Genomic DNA, 6,427 nt, shown 5'->3' with positions numbered 1-6,427 from the left:
GCAGGAACAGGGGCATGATACATACAGTAACAGGTGAATATTGTAGAAGAAATAGTAAATGTGAAATGTTGATGTGTAGGAAAGGGGTTAAGATATAGGACTCTGGAGGATGGAAAGCATCATGGGCCATTTCATGATGGTTAGATATGTTGGTCATTGATGTTGCTAGGGAACAGCTAAAGAGATTTCCACAGATCAGTAACATGACTAAACATTGCTGTTTAGATCAATAGATGTAAGGTCAAATGCATGGTAGATCTGGATAAGATGCCAGGACTTCACTTATGCACACAGGTTGGGGTATATTTTCTCCAGTTCTGTAGAGGACTAATGATTATTGCAAAAATAGCTGAGGTATAAGTGCAGAAATTCACAGAAAAAAAAACCATTTAACCCCTCTCTTATGTATTAAAATTCAATCTCATTTATAAAAATAAAAAAAGAAAATCCAAAATTTCAAAGAATCATTAATTCAACCTGTTGCTACAGATTCTAATACTGTGATCTTCCTTTGAGCATAAGAAAATGCTAAACTTGTTGCATTTGTGATAAAGATTTAAGTTGGTATAGTATATGTAGCAAAAAAAAAATCAAATCAAAACAAACAAGCAAACAAAAACCAAATCTAGGTATTTGGATTAATTTATCTTTTGAACCATGATTTCACTTCAAGGATCTAATCTGCAGTGCTTCCATATGTAAAAATTTACACATTCTCCAGTTAAGAATATATTAATGATATCAAAAGATCAAAGCATTTAAGAAAAAGATGGTGAATAGCAGACAACATGTGTATATAACAGAATAGTATATCTCATTATAATGAAAATTGGAATCTATTTATTGGAAAGGGAAAGGGAATTACTTCCAAAGTGATATTTTTATAAGAAAAAATGTGTTAGAATATGTCTCACATTCCAGTATATTGATGGAATTATGTACATGAGTACATAAGTGTATATAATATTTTTGGAAGAATACACAGGCAGTAGGAGATAGGGTGCCACAAGTGAGGGCCAAGAATGGCACAGTTTTGGTTAGAGAGGTGACATTTTAATAGCAGTTAAAACATGAGGGCTGCACAGATGGCTCTGGGAGTAGAAATACTTGTTGTACTATTATAAAGGCCCGAGTTCGAATTCTCAGCACCCCTGGAAGCAGCCAGGTATGGATGCATGTGCTTGTAACTCCAGTGCTGTAGGGAATGGAAAAGTTAGAGATCCTATCTTAAGAGAATAAGATAGGAAGTAATAGCCAGCGAACATCCTTCTCTGGTGTGCACACATACCCAGGTGTGCACACATGTGCATCCACCTCACACAAAACAAAAATAGAGGAAAAAAAAGAGGAATGATAGATAGTTGTATGAAAAAATAAGACCCAACTACCTATTACCTATAAGAAACATGCTTCATTGGCAAAGATATACACTCATGGGCGAGAAATGATAGAAGTCAAAATACCAAGCACATGAAAGCCCCAAACAAGCAAGAATACTTTTATTTATAGCTGATGTTGAGCCAACATTAGTTAGAGGAGATAAGGAAGGCCACTGTGTATTACCCAAAATAACAATTGGGCAAGTAGATGTAACAACTGTAAATATATATACACTGAATGTCAAATCCAGTTTCAAATAAACAGTATTTAACATAAAGGGACACACAGACCAGTAATAGTGGATGCCTTCAATACCGTGAGTGGGCTGGATTCACAGAAATACAAGGACAGTCCAACATTCCAAATAAATGAAAACAATAACAGCAGAAACTCAAGGGCAGCAATCCCAGGGTACAAAATTAGCCTAAAACTAAGCACCTTCCTGTTCCTAGTATACTGCTGTGAAAAAAGCCAGGAAAAATTTCATTCATAATAGATTCTACAAAAATGTGTACATATAAACCTAACCAGGAAGTGAAATCTTGGAGCAATGAAAACTTCAAACATTGAAGAAAGGAATTGAAAGAGAGCCCAGAAGACTGGAAGACCTTCTATGCTCATGCATTGACAAAATTAACATGAAAATGGCTAGATTACCCAAAGCAATAAAATTCAATGTAATCCCCATAAATGCTCATATGACACAGTTACAGAAATAGAAAAAATAATCCTAAAATTTGTATTCATATAGAAATACAGAAAGACCCCCCCCAAAGCTAAACCAATTTCAAATTAAAAGAATCATGTAGGAACTACCACACAGTTAAGCATAGACACGTAAAGCCATTTCTATTTTAGCAGAGTTGAACAAAAAAATTAAAGACAGCCTCTTTAACTCTGGATACTGTGAAAAATGGCTAAGTACCAACTAACTCGCCAGAAAATGTACCAAAGAGCTTAACACCTGGCGCTCTAAACTGGTGGGAAAGAACTTCAAGGTGGAGCATAGGCAAGGGCTCTCGGATGGAAATTGCTAGAACTGACAGACAGGGTTGTGAAACAAAGAGACAGGAGAATGAAGCCAGCCTCCAGAATGCCAGAAATCTTTTCCAATTTACATGTGACAAGGCATACATCTCTAGAAAATCAGGAAATGAAATAATTTAACAGCAAGAAGCCAAATCATCCAGTCTAACTTATATGCAAAATTCTAGAGATTGAAAACAAATAGTCAATAAATATATGAAAAGCATCTGAACATCCCCAGACATCAGAGAAATGGAAAGTTAAACCCCATTGGTATGTCATCTTACTACAGACTGGACAGATATCATTGAGAAAGCAAATGCTGGTGGGTATGTGGGTGCAGGAGAACCCCTTCCACACCAGGAATGGGAGCACAAACTATGGAGCCAGTATGAGAGTGCCCCATGAAATGAAAGTACAACTCCCATACGACCCAACTATACATCTCCTGGGTATATACTGAAAAAAATACAAGTCAACATACCACAGAGATACATATACGTCTCTGTGTACTGATCCAGAAGCCAAAGCATGGGAGCAGTCTGGGTGCTCATCAACAGAGACAGAATGGAGCTAGTGTGACATACCTCACAGGAAGCAGGAGATTAACATAGCCTCAGAAAAATATCACATGCTTTCTTTCAATGTAGAGTCTAGATTTAACCCCAAAATATATATGTAAAAGGGTTATCTTATACAAGATGAACAAGAGAAAGTAATGAGGTAAAAAAGACGAATATCAAATTCTGTATCTTATATGCAAAATACAGAGTAAAATACACACACACACACACACACACACACACTGGACAGAGAGAGTAATACACAAATATGATATTCAAGGTTCAATAATGTGTGTGTGTGTGTATGAAAATATAGGGAAACTCATTATTTTGTATACTAACTCACATACTAAAAATACAGGGTGTGTGTGTGTGTGTGTGTAACAAGTAAGTCCTGGCTGTCCTGGTCTTACTTTGTAGCCAGGCTGGCCTCAAACTCACAGAGATCTGCCTGCCTTTGCTTCTAGGTACTAGAACTAAAGGCATGCACCACCTCACCTGGCTAGATTATTTTTAAATGCAAGAAAGAAACCTATTATTTTATGTAATTAATACACCAACACACATAAATCCATCATGGGAAAGAAATATTTGGGGGTTTAGGAGATGGTTCAGTGGGTAAAACACTTGCCAGGTACGCACAAGGAGTTGTGTTCAGACCTCTAGCATCCACATAAAGCGAGACATGAAAACACTCTTATAATCCCAGAATTCTTAAGGCAAGATGTCAGGCAGAGACACAATAGCATCTGGTAGAAATCTATCTAAGTTCCTCAGACCCCAGCAACAAAGCCCCCAGAAGAAATGGGTCCTAGAAGATGGAAGTAAGTCAGCAGGGATAGGCTTTTAAATATTATGCTAGCCCCGCTTCTTACCTTGCTTTCTGATTCCCACTCTTCAATGAGGTGAACATTTGACACATCACCCAAATTATCATGAGCTGTGCTGCTTTGCTATTCTTTCCCCATCACTGACTAGAAGAGTTGGGGGGGGGGAGAATTGAGGGACCCAGAGGAAATAAGGATGCCACAAAAAGACCAACAGAGTCAAATAACCCAGACCCTGGGGGACTCCTAGAGAATGATCCACCAACCAAAGAGCATATGTGGGCTGAACCTAGATTCCTTCCATATATGTGGCAGATGTGCAGCTTGGTCTTCATGTGAGTCCCCCAATGACTAGAGCAGGGGCTTACCCTGACTCTGTTGCCTGCCTTGTGGATCCTGTTCCCCTAACTGGACTACCTTGTCTGATCTCAGAAGGAGAGGATGTGCCTAGTCCAGCAGTGACTTGATGTGCCAGGATGAGTTGGTACACAGAAGGAGGACTCCTCTGTATCAACAAATAAGGGGAGAGGGAATGGATAGGAGCTCTGTGAGGAGGGCTTGGAGGAGGAGGGGGCTGGGGTCAGCATGTAAAGTGAATAAATAAATAAATAAATAAATAAATAAATAAATAAAAGAATACCTATACTGAGATGCTGACTAAAGCTGTGTAGCACTAGGGTGCTGTGTGCTAGATACTAGATACGACCATGTGCCACCAAATAGCATGACTCTACTTTGTTTTTAATCTTTCTGTTTGGCAGGGGAAATTCTCCAGTCTACTCAAAATAGGGCTCAAAAGGCATAATAAAATTGAAATCAATTTTAATTTCTAGATAGAAAAGAAACTGGAGTCATAGAGGAGGACATAAATATATATTTATTGCCACTTCCAGAAAATAATCTTCTCTTACATCAATCTAAGCTCCCATTATTTGAAGATTTGAGGAAGTTCAAAACACTGCTTTGGAAGAACACCAAATAATTATCTTGTATATGAAACATTTGTGGGGCCCAAGGAATAATATAAGTCAATGTGATGAATCTCCAAATACCTTAAAGTTATTAAGCAAGCTATCAGGCTAATTATTAAACAATGTATGACATTACTTCTGCATAGATAACACCTCTAGAGCAGTATAAAATATGTGAAGCTATGAGTTTCATAGACCTAAACATTGGCAGATTGTCAAGTATGATGAAAAGATGATATAAAAATGTATACATGATCTGTAAATTGTAATAGGCACACATATTATTTCTTTTTTATTTACTTCAAAAGCCTACTAGTTTATTAATAAAAATAAGACAGGAAAGTTTGTTCCTTGGTCTATTCTCCATCTTTAAAGATTATTAGGTTTTGAAATAACTATAATGTTTGGAAACAGAAAACTTCTCATCTTGGTAAATTAATAAGCTCACAGTAGATTAGACACATCAATAAGGTCATACATGACTATCATAAATAAAAATTTTAATTAAGTTTGATAAATTTCTTTCACTAATGAGAATCACTATTTCTTAGAGTGATTTTCAATCTGGTTTGAAATAATCTGATTTTCAATCTGGTTTGTAGATAAAGGGTTGGTTTATCTACACATATGAATATAAATTTAAAAATAGCATAATGATTAGCATTCTCAATAGAACAAGTATTGATAGGAAGTTGCAGAGGCATAAACATGAACATACATAGATGAGGAGGTTTACTTAGTTCTTTTGCCTGTGACTATGAAGGCCCCACAGTTCCACGACATGCTGTTTATTAGCTGAAGAACAAGGAAAACCAATAGTATAATTTGTTCAGGGACAGAGGCCTGAGAACCTTGGCCTCCATGAGCTGGGACAGAGGGAATAGCTGTAATTTCTAAACACAGATCACGGACATCAGAAAACAGAAGATGGCTGTTTCAGCTCAGAAGTGTGAGTCTGTCCTCCCTGCATCCTTTGATGCTCACTAACACTGAGGCAGGGGGATCTTACTTAATCTATTGATTGCGGTGCTAATGTTTTCTAGAAAACACTCACAGATACATACAGAAATACTGGTTGTCCAGTTGTGTGAGTGTCCTGTATCCCAGTCATGACACTTCATAAAATTAATATCCACACTCAAAATATGTTTGTAGGTGTCCTTCTACCAGTGTGCAAATGGTGTAGCCCAAGAATTTCTAGCTATCCAGAAACCGTGCTAGGAACTAAAAGAGAAAGAATAGTCTCAAGGTGTTGACTGGAAATGTGCTTAGTGATGAGAGAAGCTTTTATACCCATTCTTATAGAAAAGGGGCTTGAACAGTTGTGTGAGTTTCTGTTATCACTGTCTTCTATGCACAAACGCTCTGTACTAGCCAGTACCACAGATTGTTGACGATGGCAGTCCTCCAACTCAGATACTCATGACAATATTACAACTTCATGGCTTTTTCCTAATAATGAAGGTTTCTTGATGGCTGAAAGGCATTAATTTTAAGATCTGATATGTAGTTACATGTTACACTGTATTGACATTGAATATGGAATCTTTAATGACAATAATTCTTAAGTGTGCTTTTCTCTGTGTGTCTGTCTTTGGGTCTGTCACCCTGTTTCTCTCTCTCTCTCTCTCTCTCTCTCTCTCTCTCTCTCTCTCTCTCT

Source organism: Grammomys surdaster, unplaced genomic scaffold (assembly GCF_004785775.1).
Source record: "Grammomys surdaster isolate TR1022 unplaced genomic scaffold, NIH_TR_1.0 126219, whole genome shotgun sequence".
Classification (NCBI taxonomy): Eukaryota; Metazoa; Chordata; class Mammalia; order Rodentia; family Muridae; genus Grammomys; species Grammomys surdaster.
Note: the sequence above shows the minus strand (reverse complement) of the source record.